The sequence below is a fragment of the Chiloscyllium punctatum genome, chromosome 9 (assembly GCF_047496795.1).
Source record: "Chiloscyllium punctatum isolate Juve2018m chromosome 9, sChiPun1.3, whole genome shotgun sequence".
In the NCBI taxonomy this organism is placed as follows: domain Eukaryota; kingdom Metazoa; phylum Chordata; class Chondrichthyes; order Orectolobiformes; family Hemiscylliidae; genus Chiloscyllium; species Chiloscyllium punctatum.
Window position 1 is genome coordinate 127,687,929 of NC_092747.1, and position 17,653 is coordinate 127,705,581.

A 17,653-nucleotide genomic window follows, 5' to 3' on the forward strand; every position below is an offset into this window, starting at 1 on the left:
CTTTTTGTTTAAAGTCAGACAACACCAGGTTATAGTCCAACAGGTTTAATTGGAAGCACACTAGCTTTCGGAGCGATGCTCCATCATCAGGTGATAGTGGAGGGCTCGATCGTAACACAGAATTTATAGCAAAAATTTACAGTGTGATGTAACTGAAATTATACATTGAAAAATTAATTGTCTGTTAAGCCTTTCATCTGTTAGAATACAGTGATAGTTTCGCTTCTTTCATGTGTAAATCACAAAACCCTTTTTTTTAAAAGTTGCATTCTCAGGTTAGCTGTTAACAATGGTGATAGTTAGACAATATGTTGAAAGTGTTCACTTTTTAGATTAGAATCAATCTAAACATCAGGTCATAGACAGAGAATACAGGGGGCTAACACCTTCAACATATTGTCTAACTATCACCATTGTTAACAGCTAACCCGAGAATGCAACTTTTAAAAAAAAGGGTTTTGTGATTTACACATGAAAGAAGTGAAACTATCACTGTATTCTAACAGATGAAAGGCTTAACAGACAATTAATTTTTCAATGTATAATTTCAGTTACATCACACTGCAAATTTTTGTGTTATTGTGTTAAATTCTGTGTTAGGATTGAGCCCTCCACTATCACCTGATGAAGGAGCGTCGCTCCGAAAGCTAGTGTGCTTCCAATTAAACCTGTTGGACTATAACCTGGTGTTGTGTGATTTTTAACTTTGTACACCCCAGTCCAACACCGGCATCTCCAAATCATAGTCCATTCAGGTTTATTTGAGTCAAGATTAGAGTGGTGCTGCAAAAGCACAGCAGTTCAGGCAGCCCCCCCCCCCCCCCCCCCCGAGGTTTATTTGATATCCGCAGCTTTCGGAGTTGTCTCAGTCCTGACCTTGTACTCCCACCACCCAGCCCAAGCCCAGCACCTCCTCACCTTCGTTTAAACTCAGCGACAGTCACTTGCCGCTGGGAACCTTCAACACCAAACGTCTGTTATTTCTGACACCTCCACCTTGAAGTTGAACAGATTGGTCGATAAAGTTTACGGTGGAGGTGGCTGATAGTTTCACGAAGATCGTCTGGATTATTTTGGAAGGAAGGCTATTTTTGTCAGTTACAGAAAGGATTATAGAATCCTGTTCTTCTATTCTGAACTTATTCTGCATTTGACACTTATTTCAATGGACTGAGTTACAGGGAGAGGTTGGACAAGCTAGGACTTTTTCTTTAGAATGTAGGAGATTGAGGGGGGATCTTATAGAGGTGTATAAGATCATGAGAGGCATGGATAGGGTGAACACACTTAGTCTTTTTCCCAGGGTTGGGGAATCGAGGACTAGAGGGCATCAGTTTAAGGTCAGAGGGAAAAGAACAGAAGGGAACCTGAGGGGTAATGTTTTTATACAGAGGGTGGTACACAGATGGAATGAGCTGCCAGCGGAAGTGATTGAGGCGGGTACATTAACAACATTTAAAAGGCATTTGGACAAATACGTGGATAGGGAAGGGTTAGAAGGATGTGGGCCAAGGGCAGGGAAATGGGGTTAGTGTGGATGGACAGTTTGGTCAGCATGGACCAGTTTGGGCCAAAGGGTCTGTCTCCGTGCTATAGGACTCTCGACGCTAAAGGTTACCATTCTAGATTTTTGACCTGCAGAAAGTTGGTCCTAGCTGCTCGTGACTAGAGTTTAATAGCTTCCTGTCTGTATTGTTATGTCCAGCGAACTGGGTGACCCCTGGGCAGAATAAAGGCCAATTCACACATTTCTGCAGCAATTTAAATTGGAATACTTAAAGTTCTTTTTTCTGCAATAGTACAAGTTCACATGGAAAAGGGGAACACTTTCCTGTGCCTCTCTATACTGAGGCTTAGTCTAAGGACATGATCATCTGCCTCCAAATGTAACACTTTATGAAACACTGCAATAAACCTGAAAACAAGAAATCACAGGTCAGGCAGGGTGGATAGAGAGAAAGCAAACTAACGATTTGAATCTAGACGACCTTTCCAGCATCTGCAGTAACTTGCTTCTACACTGCAATAATTGTGCATTTGCCCGAGTCCTATTAATGATCTCCATCCTACTGCTTCTCAAAGAACCTAAACAAAGCTGTGTCTGGGTAATAAACTGTTCCGGATAGGACTTGATCAAATATGGGGATGGCTCAGAGCTAAGTAATAGTGATTGGGGTTTAAATGTGCTTTTGCAAAGCAATACGCTCTATCTCTAAGACTGGCAATGTGGCACTCATTCAAGAAAGGATAGTTTCACTGAAGGATACTATTGGAATCAATTCTGAGGGACAGAATTAATCTGCGTTTGAAGAGGCAGGGGTTAATCCAGACCGGTCAGCATAGTTTTGTTAGGGGCAGGTCATGTTTGACCAAGTTGACTGAACTTTTCAAAGAGGTGGCCAGGTGTGTAGATGAGACCAATGCTTTTGATGTATTCAACTTAGACTTCAGCAAGACTTTTATAAGGTCCTGCATGGGGTGCTATTAGCAAAGGTAAGATCCAAGGAAATCTGACAATTTGGATCCGCGATTGGCTGAGTGGCAGGAAACAGAGGGTGATGCTTAATAGGTGTTTCAGGTTTTTTTAACTGCAAGTCTGTGACTCACAGGGATCAGTGTTGGGGCCCTTGATCTTATGTGCTTTATGTAAATCATTTCGACTTGAATGCAGGAATGTTGATTTGTTTGTAAACCATACAAAAATTAGTGGTGGTAGTAAATAGTGAGGAGGATAGCCTTAGATTAAAGTGAAAATATACAGGCTGGTCAGATGGACGTATCAGTGGCAAATGGAATTCAATCTGGATAATTGTGAGGCGATGCATTTGGGTGGGACAAACAAGGTGAGGGAATATGTGATGAACCGTAGGACCCTAAAAAGCACCGACAATCAGAGGCACTTTGGTGTGCATGTACACTGGTCCCTTAAGGTGTCAGGGCAGGCGGATGGAATGATGAAGAAGGCATAGGGGATATTGGCCTTTATTAATCAAGATATAAGATCAGGGAGATGATGCTGGAACTGTAGAAAATGTTGGTTAGGCCATTATCTGGGAACTGTGTGCAGTTCTGAACTGAAGAAGATGCAGTGGAGATGACCAGATTTTTTTGTCATGTGTACTGAAGTACAGGAGTATAGTGACAAGTGACTCATGACACCACATGGCCCCATCTTAGGTACAAAGGTCCCAAGGTTAAAAAAAACTCAGTTACAAAGTAATAAAAGAAGCAAAGTTTAAAATGTTAAGCATTACAGTCTCTCATTGAATAAGTAGTAAAGTAAATAAATAAGGTAATAGTAAACACTAAAATCCTTCTTTATGTACATTAGAAAAATAAAGGTATAAGTTAAATGAGTGCTTGTTGGCGCCCCAATTTCTTCTGCTTAGCTCGTTCTCCGGAAAACTGTTCTTGATGCTACTGCAGATACCAGGGGACCTCCCTCACCACTCGCTCTCCCCACATATGGCCGTGATGCTATCGGTGCGGAAGCTTCCTCCCCTGATCTCCTGTCTCTGGAACATTCCAGCTGGCCTCACTCACTGCTGTCTGTCCCCTGGGATGCCAGGCCGAGGGATCATCACCGGCCACTGAAAGACTCCCACGATGGGCTGGGAGGATGGCTCACTGCATCCACGCTGAGGCTGGGTGAAGAAAGAGGAACACAAACAGGAAAGAGAGAGAATGGGCAGAGAGGACAAACTCTAACTGAAACCATCTGCTCTGCCACTTGGAAAAATGCTTGGGCTGGTGAATTTTAACTATGAAGAGAGACTGGAACTGGGATTGTTTTCCTTCAAGCAGAACAGAAGAGGGAGAGAGGGGCATAGGCAGGAAGAAACTTTCCACTTTGATGGAGGCATCAATGACCAGGGAACATTGCCTCTCAACCTTCTACCAGTTAAAATCAATGTGAGAAAAAACATTTTCACTCAGAACGTGGTGGCAGTCTGGAAGTTACTGCCTGTAGATGTTGGAAGAGACAGAAACCCTCAATATTTAAGAATTATTTAGCTGTGTACTTGTGATGCCAAGACACACATGCAGGAAAATGGATTACAGTAGTTAGATACCAAAACAGGAATTGATGGAAAAACTCAGCAGGTCTGGCAGCATCCGTGGAGAGAAATCAGAGTTAATGTTTGGGTTAAGTGACCTGAAAGGTTAACCCTGATTTCTCTCCACAGATGCTGCCAGACCTGCTGAGCTTTTCCAGCAATTCCTGTTTTATTTTCTCTGACTTCCAGCAGCCACAGTTCCTTTAGTTTTGATTAGAATATTTGGTGGTTGTTTTTGACTGACAGGATGTTTTGGGCCAGACTCTGACTCTAACCAGATTTTCTTCATCAAATAAATATTCATGTCCATTATTCTAGTGAAAAATCATTTCCACCTATTCCAATTATTGCTGGTCACTGATTTTAAACTCCAGGTCACTTGCTGTTCTAATTCTAATTACATTTACTATGGTTAAATATAAAGTGTTCCTTGATCCACTCTCTCCATTTTTGACTTGATAGTGAAAGAGTGTCAAAGTTGAAGAAATATTTATTGTGACGCAGGAACATGTCTTGCCATGTAATGTAGTAAGACTGAGTCTTGCTTGGTCAGATCTCAATAAGGGGAGATGTATTAGTAAACATTATTTTTATATGCAAACTATACCTAGAAATTTCAAATAATTATGTTGGAATTTCCTAGAATCATCTTTTGCTTCTCCTACAAAGTGGCATCCTGTTTTCAGGAGGTCCTCCTTTCCTGTTTTCCTGATGCATACTTCTACCTGATGTTAGGATCTGGGAGTGAGGACATCTGATTGTGTATCGCTCCCAGAGCTGTATCTACTCTTTTTCTTTATTTGTTGTTCCCTTAAGTCGAGCCTCCATTAAGACTAAGAGCAGCAGGCCCATGATCACTAATTAATGTTGGCCTGTACATTCTTCACCAGGAATAACCTTGTTGATTACAGAATTCCAATCACTTGTCTGCCACTTGGGACTCTCTCTGCCTCCGTTTTGGTTGATGAAGTGGTGAGATTTTATTGCCAAAGCTGTTCATGGCTGCAAGGTCAAATGCAATGACAACATCCAGAATATTCAAACCCTGTTGGTGTGTAGTTCCTATGCTGTGTACTTTCTTTTAGCCTGCTCTGGCCACTCCAAGGTGACCATTGAGATCTTCAGTACAATGATTGTTTTCTGATGGTCATTTTGGCAGAGGAGTTCTTCCATGGTCCTCCAGAGGAGATCTTCCATGGTCCTCCAGAGGAGTTCTTCCATGGTCCTCCAGAGGAGATCTTCCATGGTCCTCCAGAGGAGTTCTTCCATGGTCCTCCAGAGGAGTTCTTCCATGGTCCTCCAGAGGAGATCTTCCATGGTCCTCCAGAGGAGTTCTTCCATGGTCCTCCAGAGGAGATCTTCCATGGTCCTCTAGAGGAGATCTTCCATGGTCCTCCAGAGGAGATCTTCCATGGTCCTCCAGGGGAGTTCTTCCATGGTCCTCCAGAGGAGTTCTTCCATGGTCCTCCAGAGGAGATCTTCCATGGTCCTCCAGAGGAGATCTTCCATGGTCCTCCAGAGGAGTTCTTCCATGGTCCTCCAGAGGAGTTCTTCCATGGTCCTCCAGAGGAGATCTTCCATGGTCCTCTAGAGGAGATCTTCAATGGTCCTCTAGAGGAGATCTTCCATGGTCCTCTAGAGGAGTTCTTCCATGGTCCTCTAGAGGAGTTCTTCCATGGTCCTCCAGAGGAGATCTTCCATGACTTGGAGGCAGCTCCACATATTGCTGCTGTAGAAGATGTTCTAACCAGCTTTTAGCTTCATGGCATGCCCTCCTGTTGACCTTGTCTCTTGAATGCGGCAAACATGGCTCCTCCTCCTTTCCATCAGGTCTACCAGCTCACTGGATCTCCTGGACATGTGACAGAAACTAGTAAAAGTCCTTATTTCACTGTGTACATTTGAATCATAGAATCCCTACAGTATGGAAGCAGGCAATTCAGTCCATCAAATCCACCCCACCCTACCCCACCCAGACTCAGCCCCCTACCCTATCCCTGTATTTCCCATGGCTAACCTGCACATCTTTGGATTGTGGGAGGAAACTGGAGCATCCAGAGGAAACCCATGCAGACACTGTGAGGACATGCAAATCCCACACCAAAGGGTGGAATTGAACCCAGGTCCCTGGTGCTGTGAGGTAGCAGTGCTAACCAATGTGGCACCTACTTATAGGTTTGTGTAGTGCTAATAGATTTCTGTTTATTTACAATCCAGCAAAGTAAATAATCCGGCTTCATGGTCTGTTAGTCACTTCCAGATCTTGTTTTTGTTACACTTAAATAAAAACATTCGCAGCTGAGAAAGGAACTTTGGGTTTCAGCTTTTAATTAGAGTGGTGTAGTCCTGTGAAGTCTTTGTAATAAAACAGCTTTGGTGACCATGTTCCTGAGAAGGAGAGGATATATCGTGAACTAAGGCACCTTAGAGTGAGGAATTAGTTTTAGTCCTAGACCCAGAAATGTAGGAGAAAACCACAAAGTGGTTACATGTAACTGTACTTATAAGCCTGTGTATGATGGTTTCTTCCCAGAGCTACCTGTATTATGATCCAAAAGTTTAAGTCACAAGTGACGTAATCCTGCTGAGGTATTAGACACGGACAGTGATGTTTTGGGTACTGTACCGGAGTTATGTTTTGGATACTATACTAATGTTGGTTCTTTGTAATTTTATATAAGTAGTGCTTTGGGATTAATGAGATGAGGAGAAAGTGAGGACTGCAGATGCTGGAGAGTCAGAGTCGAAAAATGTGGGCTGGAAAAGCAGGTTAGGCAGCTTCTGAGGAGCAGGAGAGTTGACATTTTGGGCATAAACTCTTCATCATTCCTGCTCCTTGGATGCTGTCTGACCTGCTGTGCTTTTTCAGCACCACACTTTTCAACTTTGGGATTAATAGGATTATACGCTGTGTATTTAATCACCTTTGAATTGATGTTGTCAGTTGGTTCATTCGACTTTCTCCCTTTTTTTAGTAAACTGTTGTTAAAACAATGTCAGTAACAGCTTATGTTTCAGTGAGAGATCACTGCATTTAAGCTAAAATAAATCAAAATATGATCTATTAAGCCAGGTTCTTGTCTGGGATTGAATATTTTGGGTAAGGACATCAGCTGGGATCAGAACACCGTTTTCCTAGCAATGCATTCTTACCACCAGAGTCTTGCCCTGATGCAGTTCGACATGTAAAGAGTAGATTCTGAAATATGGTAAACATCACATTACTGAATTATCTTAATCTAATCCATTTCACAATATGAATGAAGACATGGTCCTTTAAAACTTTTACTTGGCTGTTATTGAAAGTAGTTAAATAAAAGGTAAAATCTTTAACCTAATTCAATTGCAATGTGATATAATAACATTTTAGCATTATTTCCTTGCAGCAACTCTACCAATCCACTTTAGCCATCGCACTTTCATATTTCATAGAATCACTACTGAGTGGAGACAGGCCCTTTGGCCTAACGAGTACACTCTGAGCCCTCCAAAGAGTAACCCCCTCAGACCCATTCCCCTACCCTATATTTACCCCTGACTAATGCACCTAACCTATACATCTCTGAACACTATATGGGCAATTTGCCATGGCCAATTCACCTGACCTGTATATCTTTGGATTGTGGGAGGAAATCAGAGCACCCAGAGGAAACGCACACAGACACAGGGAGAATGTGCAAACTCCACACAGGCAGTTACCTGAGGCTGGAATCGAACCCAGATCCCTGGTGTAATGAGGCAGCAGTGCTAACCATTGAGCCATCGTGCTGCCTTTATTGATTCGTAGTAGTCAGCTGTGCTCCAAAGCAATCCATATGTTGCAAATCCTGTTCAAGTAGCATTTACATGCAAGATGCAATTACTACACAACTCTGGTTAGAATAATTAATCCACAATGATCAATATTGATGAAAATTAAGTAACAGTAATCGTAGAGTCATAGAGTCACAGAGATGTACAGCACGGAAACAGACCCAATCTAGTCCCACCAATCAGTACTTGGCTCATATCCCTCCAAATCCTTCCTATTCATATATCCATCCAAATGCCTCTTAAATGTTGTAATTGTACTAGCTTCCACCACTTCCTCTGGCAGCTCATTCCATACACGTACCACCCTCTGCATGAAAGAGTTGCCCCTTAGGTCTCTTTTATATCTTTCCCCTCTCACCTGAAACCTATGCCTGCTAGTTCTGGACTCCCTGACCCCAGGGAAAAGACTCTGTCTATTTATCCTATCCATGCCTCTCATGATTTTGTTAAACTCTATAAAGTCACCCCTCAGCCTCCGACACTGCAGGGAAAACAGACCCAGCCTGTTCAGCCTCTCCCTATAGCTCAGATCCTCCAACCCTGGCAACATCCCTGTAAATCTTCTCTGAACCCTTTCAAGTTTTACAACATCTTTCTGATAGGAAGGAGACCAGAATTGCACGCAATATTCCAACAGTGGCCTAACCAATGTCCTTAATGGCTAAGCTCATGGGTTTACTGTAGCCCAATGATATTTAGACTTTGGATTATCTGGTTTGTTTTTGGCTGCTTTTCCCATTGATGCTATGACAAAATATTAGCTACGTGCCAACATTTTTAACAATCAAAAAAAACAATACCACAATTTAGAGAAGACCTCAGAATGGATCCTGACCTTACTCCTCCTAACTTATCACACTTGTCTAAAACTCTCTTCTTATATTTAATAATAGGCATATTAGATTAGATTAGATTAGTTATCTTTGAAGTTCTGCTGAGAAGACTGATGAAACACATTAATGCTAAATGAGAATAACTTTATAGAAAAAATTACAGCATCTGGCAAGACATGAACTGCCTTACCAATAGTGAACAATCTAAATAAGCAGATGTTTGAATGGTACATGAAACTGACCATTGGTGCACACGTTTGCGTCAGTACATTTCAAGCAAATATTATATTGTATATAATTTATTACATGTTGTCACAAGTTTCTAAACAGGATTATGAATTTATATCTGGTTTGTTTCAACTAATCAGATTTCAGTGACTGAAGACTTTGTGTTTTACTCCTAAAACAGGCCTCCAATTAGAAACAGGGTTCGAGATTAGAGTTGAGATTAAATTTAATCAGAAGAAGATACACTATTAAGACAAATGTTTCTGCTTAATGGTGATATTTTAAAAATCAGCTTTGCAGTGAACATTGTCCAACAGAGTAATTGCCTGGGGACAAAACACTTAAGATCTTTTTAAGGCCAGAATGCACAGGGTAACCTTTCCTGAATTGCTCAAAATATCTGTCTAAGAAAACACGATCAAAGAAAGTGCATTATGCACGAGGGAAATGGAGCACTTGTGTGTGATGACCCATAACAAGAAGCTTCTTTTCCAGACTCAGTCAGTGTCTTCAGCCTGAACTACATGTATTAATTGTTCTGGTTGTTTCTGATTCTAGCACCAAAGGTCAGCCAGAATTCCCTCTTCTGATGCCTATTTTGATCATCTGTGAAGACATTGTGTTAGGTGAAGATCAGGCTTAGCTATGGTATTCCGCCCCCAATACTGACACTTGCAGTCTAGATCGAGACACACAGTGAGACTGGGTGAGGTATGGAATGGAAACTGGGCGCTGTTATCCTGAAGGTAAAAACAATGACTGCAGATGCTGAAAACCAAATACTGGATTAGTGGTGCTGGAAGAGCACAGCAGTTCAGGCAGCATCCAACGAGCAGCGAAATCGACGTTTCGGGCAAAAGCCCTTCATCAGGAATAAGGCAGTGAGCCTGAAGCGTGGAGAGATAAGCTAGAGGAGGGTGGGGGTGAGGAGAGAGTAGCATAGAGTACAATGGGTGAGTGGGGGAGGAGATGAAGGTGATAGGTCAAGGAGGAGAGGGTGGAGTGGATAGGTGGAAAAGAAGATAGGCAGGTAGGACAAGTCCAGACAAGTCAAGGACTGTTATCCTGAACACAAGTGCCAGCCTTCTGGGAAGAAAGGGAGAAAATTGTAAAGAGGGAAAAACAGAAAAAAAGTTTGCATAATATGGAAACAACAACAACAACACAAATAAACAGTCAATAACTGCTGAGTGAAAATCATTGCCTGGATTTTTAAACAAATCCAGGGTTGGTGTGGACCTAATGGCCCAAATGGCTTGCTTCCACGTTGCAGAGATTCTATGATTTCTCTGAAAAGAATTGTTTGAAGTGCTGTCAGTTGAAAGTGGAATCTTCAGTCAAGTAATCAATTCATTTTATTGAGTGATTGTTTTCTGTGCGTTAGGACAGGCTTGTTTTAGCTGCTGGATATCACAGGATGATTTACTGTACTGATCTACTTCAAGTTAGTTAAAAATGGAAATGAAACAAACAACTGAATGTTGCCTGGTGATGTGTTTCTGTAGTCTGAAGAGCAGGTTTTAAATTATATGAAAAGGTTTCTCATTGCATTCTATCATTGACTCGAATGTATATTGCATTTGACTTGTAATCTGTTTGTACCACTGTGATTAAATTGAAACACCATCATATCCCACGGGAGACAAACTGGCTGAATTGTTACTCTTACAAATGGGTGGAATGGGTAAGAGGTATGAGGTCACAGGTTAATGGAAAGCCAGCCTGTCTTTGATCTGCTGTTTGAGCTGAGGATTGATGATCAATATGTTCATGTGGTATTGTCTGACCATTTAATTATGATAATGGAGCTAGCACTTCACAAGTGCATTCGATTTATTTCCTGATCATTTGGGTTTCGAGACCTCGGTGAAAGGAACTGAATATATTGAGTTAAAAATCACACCACACCAGGTTATAGTCCAACAGGTCTAATTGGGAGCACACTAGCTTTCGGAGTGACGCTCCTTCATCAGGTGATAGTGGAGGGCTCCTGATGGAGCGACGCTCCGAAAGCTAGTGTGCTTCCAGTTAAACCTGTTGGACTATAACCTGGTGTTGTGTGATTTTTAACTTTGTACACCCCAGTCCAACACCGGCATCTCCAAATCATGAACATATTGAGTGTATTGTTAATGCCTTTCCCAGCAGTATTTATGTTCAGGGAGAGGGAAGGAACCTTTTCTCTCAGTACAACAGACTGTCCAAGAATTGGCATTAACTGTTTGCTCACCTCTAACCCTGCCCCGAACCTCCCCAATCATTATTGGATTTCCCAATACCAGCGAACCACAGTCAGAGCCGAGTCTGTTTCCAGCAATCTGGATCATCCCCCATCCTTCATTAGAACCACTTTCTCTGTAGCTGCAACTAAACCTGTACTACTGCCATCTCCTTAACCTGACAAAGCTCCAGACTTTTAATCAGTCTGCCTGGGACAGGAAACAGACAGGGGAAGAAAAGAAAATGACGTCTTTTAAATAATGTCACTGAACAACCTCCTCCTGCTTTGCGTTAATCTGCTCCCCTACATAGAATGCTTCACCAAATTAACATCCACATGACTGGTCATACCATCACAGAGTCACAGAGATCTACAGCATGGAAACTGACCCTTTGTTCCAACCCATCCATGCCGACCAGATATCCTAAACTAATCTAGTCCCATTTGCCAGCACTTGGACCATATCCCTCTAAACCCTTCCTATTCATATACCCATCCAGATACTTTTTAAATGCTGTAATTGTACCAGCCTCCACCACATCCTCTGGCAGCTCATTCCATACACATACCACCCTTTGCATGGAAATTGCCCCTTAAGGTCCCTTTTAAATCTTCCCCCTCTCACCCTAAACCTATGCCCTCTAGTTCTGGACACCCCCACCCCAGCGAAAAGACCTTGTCTATTTGCCCTTTCCATGACCCTCATGATTTTATAAACCTCTATAAAGTCACCCCTCAGCCTCTGACACTCCAGGGAAAACAGCCCCAGCCTGTTCAGCCTCTCCCTATAGCTCAAATCCTCCAACCCTGGCAATATCCATGTAAATCTTTTCTGAACCCTTTTCAAGTTTAACAACGCCCTTCTTACTGCATGCAATAATCCAAGACTGGTCTCACCAATGTCTTTGTGTAAACACAGCATTTTCCACCCAAATTATCACAGCTTAATTACTTGCCGTAGCCAAAAAAATCAGTTGGGAAGCATCACATCCAACTTTGTACTTTTTCTGATGAATCAGATCTTTATCATTCTAGTTTTAGCTGGAATATCCTGCTTTTGAATGAGTCTAAACACAATTGGAATTTCTTATTACTTGTTCTGTGTCACACTGGGAGAAAATGTTTTAGGTATTTCTCAGTTGCATTTACTGGAATTCTTTAACAGATAAACCCTTGGGGCATCTAACAGTAGGAAATCAACCTTAATATCAACAGAAATAAAGTATTGCAGGGAGAACTATTTCAGGCAGGTTTTTACATAAACACGGTATCTAAATATTAATAATCACTGCAAATCCTTTCTTCATAAATCTTTAACCAGCCTCAAAGGCCACCATACTTTTGTATAGAGTTGTAGATAGAACACGATTCTTGTCCTTTTGCGGATGTCAGTTGGCAGGCGTGAAATATTCATCATGAAGCCTGATCAAAATTTAAAAACTAGCATCTTCCCATCCTTCTATTTCAATTAGGAAATGAATTGGTTTGTAAAGTTTCTGAGAATTGAAATACATAGTATACACCAATTGGCACAAAGGTTCATTAAGGACACGAGTGATTGTAGCATACTGGGGTTTAGGTTAGCTATGGAAAAGAACATTCTAGAGTGAAAACACTCAACTGGAGGAGAACCAATTTCAGGATGTTGAGAAGAGATTTAACTCTGGGAAATCCAAGTCAAAGACTGGAGGCAAGGCTGAACTCTGAATTGCCTTTAAAGAGGTTTTAGTTTGAGTACAGAGAAGGTACAGGTGAGTGAGAAAAGTGGGACAAGGAAAGCACAATCTTTCTGGCTGATGGCAGAAAGGACAATAAGATGCAACAGTTAACAGACATACATAATAGATGTCAGATTAATAATGTAAGTGACATCCAGACTGAAAAAAAACATTCACAAGGAAAGTGGAAAAGGAAATAAATGAAACAAAGAGAGTGAGAAGAGACCAGCAACTAATAACAAATAGAATCTAGAGGTTTTCAATTGGCAGTTGATGTAGCAGAAGGTAATAGCAGGAAGCATGTAACCAACAAGTGACCATCAGAGGATTTGCACATCATGTTGGGGGCATGCCTCAGGTACTCACTGAGCACTTTGAATGAGTCTTTATGAAAGATGCTGCTGCTGAAGTGATAATGAGAGAGGAAGGAGTGAAACATTTGAATAGTCTCTGTAGCATTTTCAATCATCACTATCTAAACACTGCCTACTAATATATCCACAGGATGAATACAGGTGCCGAGAGAAACATGACACTCAGATGTATCGGAAGACAGACAGATATCAGCCATAAACAGACCACGATGACTGGGAGAGGTTCATGATGTTCAGGAGTCTGTCTACCAGACCCAGTTTGTTAGTTCATCATTAATCCTCAATGTCAGGTCAACAATGTTTGAGGAGAATGCCCAAATTCTAGAAGGACAAGGGAGTTTGTAAATCATGTGCTTAAATAAACTTCATTCACCAATAAAGTTATTAGGAATGACAAAAGCAATTAAACTTCTGAAAAGATCAAGGAATTGATGCTACCCCAAACACATATTGTTGGAATTATCCTTTAAGGCTGTTGTAGGTCTTTAAGTTAAAGGAAATCTTGAAAATATAAACGGTGAGAGATGTAATAGGACAGCTGACTAATTACACATTTACATCATCACATAAAAGAATGATTTATTGCATTGGATAAAGACACATTTTTCATTATCAGCCGTAAATGTAAGTTTTACTGATTAAAATTTGTCACTTTGTTCTATTCTTGTAATTTACTTGAAAGTAATGTTTGGATTTATTGTTTCTATTGCCTGGAGTATCTGATACCACTCTAAGGTCACTTTTCTTTCTCAGTGGGCTTTGTTTTGGGCTGAATATCTCAAGGTGTTCTTGATAATTCAGATATTAAAAGTGCCCCCTTAGTTTTCTGCTGCATTGTCTTCTGTGTTCGAGTGTTGTCCTGATTTTTACCAGGTTCGAGACCTTCTCTATCGTGGTGAAATCTAGAATCTCAAAACCAACCCTGAACCTGGTCTCTCTCTCTCTCATTTTACTGGGGGGGAGGAAGGTGGGGGGTGGGGGGTGGGGGGTGGAATTGGAGATGCACATATCCTTGGGGGCAGCTGGCCATTTCACCAGCCTCCTCTATTGAAATGTAATAGAATGAAATCCCTAGAGTGTTGAGATGAAACCAAGTCAAAGCATGTCTGTTTAGGGCATTTCTTTTGGATAGCCAGGGTATGCTGAGAGCTGAGGTAACCCTGAGGATGTGGTTCCCAGATACCTTGGGATTGAGAGGGGAGTGAAGTGCCTTTGAGACAGTTAACTGTAGAGAAGATCGTACCATTTATGCACATAGATCCCCTGGAGCTGTTGAATTTGTTGAGGTCTGTCAGTAGTTGTCCAAAAGTTCTAATGTGGGAAGAAGTGTCTAGAAAGCTCAATACATGGCTTACCATTGACCATAAATAGAACAGAATGAACCATAAAGCAGCTGTGGCTATGAGTGGGTCAGAGGCTGGGAAATCTGCAACAAGTGAGTCACCTCCTGACTTCCTAAAGCCTGTTCCAAAATCCACAAAGACTAAGTCAACAGTGTGCTGGAGTGTTTTAACCTCATCTGCAATTCCATCCATATTAGCAGCACTGTGGGTGTGGGGATGGGTAATGAATACTGACCTAGACAGTGATGCCACTATCCCAAGAAGGAATTAAAAAAGTATACACGCACATGAAAGAAAAGATACATATATGCAGAAAAATCTAACAGGTCTATTGTTTAAATTCCAATGAGTACTACACTCTTGAGTAGAAACACTGTCATTTATAACTCTTTAATTTGCCAAATGGGAGTGTTGCTGGCTAGGTCACCATTTATCACCCTTCAGAGGGTATGGTCAGCTGAAGTACTGTAGTCCATTTGGTGTAAGTACATTCACAGAGATATCCCAGACTTTGAGCAGGGACTCTGTCAGAGCTCCAAGTCTCATGTGGCTTGGAGGAAAGCTTGCAGATGGTAGTGTAAGCATATGTCTCCAGGCTTTGCCTTTCTAAATGGTAGTATTTGTGGATTTGGAAGATGGTCTTGAAGTAATCTTGATGAGTTGGCACAGCCCATTTTGTAAATGGATATTGCCAGTACTATATATTGGTGGTGAATGGAGTAAATATTGAAGGTGATGAATAGGATTAAACAGGCTGCTTTGTGCTGGTTCGCATTGAGTTGCTTGAGTTTCATTAGACCTGCACTCATCTGAGACACTCAATGATTTATCACCGTAAGGGAAAAGAGTGGTGGGTAGAATTAGGCATTAGTTGCATGTGTTGTCATGGGTGAGGCATTGGGAGTGTGTGGGGTGGGTGAGACTGAAGGGGGTTGAGTGATTGTCAAAGCTGTAGGAATTTATTTTTATTTCTCCCTTTTTCTTCTGGGAAAGGTACGGCAGCGTTTGGAATTGTAAAAAGGTCAGGATCACTGAGCTGTAATTGCATCCCAACTCCACATTGCTGATATAGGACAAGGGATTCCACACAAAGACCTGTATTCAGTACTCAGGGTGTGGAATGAGCACAGCCTCCAGTTTTGATTCTAGTTGGAATTAACTGTGTAATTACAAATCTAATTAATTGGTGGTTGCTCTGCATCGGTTAGAGATTTTGATCATTAAATCTGTGACTAAGCGTGGATCTCTTCCAATTTCACTTGGCTGTTTAAGTGCATTCTGAACTTGTTCAATACTGAAATTGAAGTTCAGGAGAGAATTTTGAATTTCAGGGAAGCTAACAAATGTTAGCACCTGGTTTGTAAAGTACAAAATACTTGCTGGTCCTTATTGACTAAAGCTTGTGTGCTCTGCAGTTTGGTTACTAAAATGTTGCCATTGAAGCCAGATAAACACTGACCATGGGAATACCACATTTTATAGTAAGTTCCTTCTTACTGGCTAGCTTCCTGTCATTCCCGTTTTCAAAATCATGTAGGATGAAAATGTATGAAGTAAACTCATTAATACCACAATGTTAATTCACCTGCATGACTGTGCACCCAAGGGGCAGGATAAGTCTGTTTTGACAAAAGGCGGAGTAGAAACACTTGCAAGTTGAATTTTAGTATACATTTATGAGGAAAATCAGCAATATTGCAAGTTACAAGATGAAGAATAATAAAGTCTCATCTCTCTATTGTGCAGGCTATATTGTGCAGAGGAAAATAATTGAGGACAGATTACATTAACATCTATATTTATATGTTATCTTGGCTACCTGATAATCAGAATGATTTCCCTGTTTCTTTCCTATGTGTCAGGTCGGTGTATCTTATGAAATAATGCTCACAAATTCAATCCAATCGCATGAAAGGCTGTTTGTTTGCTGATTGTAACAGTGTTTAGACATCATTCACTTTGTACTTTGGCACTGACTGTGGCTTAATTTTGCACAAAATTGGCAACACCATTTGAGGAATCAGTGGTTGAACAGTATCAGAAATTGGAAACTCTCTCACTGACCTCTCTGCTCCGAGAGAGGAATGGTGGACATTGCATGAACAGATTAAGGAATTTTGCTTTGAATGTATATAATTTGGGAATGCTTAAAAGACAAGCATTCAGTTTTTCAGTATTCATATCCTTTATGAAGATAGCCATCAGGTATGTTAAATGCATGTATTGAGAGGTTGTCTTTTCATTTGACAAAAGCAATAAGTTTTAAATAGTGTCATTATAATCCGAAAAACAATTAAGATTTTCCATGCAGAGTGCAGAATTGTCTTATCATTATAAAGGTGTCAATGAAAACTTAGTTCAATACGAAAAACTAATTTCTTTCAGCATTGAGAGTGCTTCTTTTTCTTCACTCCTGGGATGTGGGTGTCACTGTTTGGCCAGCATTTACTGCCCAATCCCAGCTGCCCTTGAACTGAACGGTTTCCTCGGCCATTTCAGAGGGAATCGAGAGTCAACGATGTTGCTCTGGATCTGGGGTCAAATTTGACCCAAAGCTGTATTGTGGCCAGGAGCTGGGTGACCCTGGTGGAACCCAAACTGGGTGTCACTGAGCAGGTTATTGCTGAGCAGGTGCTGCTTGACAGCACTGTCAATGACACCTTCCATCACTTTTTTGTTGATCGAGAGGAGACTGATGGGGCAGTAATTGGCCAGGTTAGATTTATCCTGCTTTTTGTGTACAGCACATCTTAGTAATTTTTCAAACTGTTGGGTAGATGTCAGTGTTGTAGCTATAATGGAACAGCTTGGCTAGGGGAGTGGCATCTTTTGGGGCACATGACTTCAGTCCTGTTGCTGGAGACTGGAGGCCTGTGACCAGTGGAGTGCCACAAGGATCAGTGCTGGGCCCTCTACTTTTTGTCATTTATATAAATGATTTGGAAGTGAGCATAAAAGGTATAATTAGTAAGTTTGCAGATGACACCAAAATTGGAGGTGTAGTGGACAGTGAAGGGGGTTACCTCAGATTAAAACAGGAGCTTCACCAGATGGGCCAATGGGCT

General features: G+C 41.4%; 1 protein-coding gene across 1 annotated transcript in view; it reads left to right on the plus strand.

The window, feature by feature from the left end:
• Positions 1 to 17,653, plus strand: part of LOC140481688 (short transient receptor potential channel 6-like) — a 131,292-nt gene that overhangs the window by 1,339 nt on the left and 112,300 nt on the right. The window lies entirely within an intron of this gene.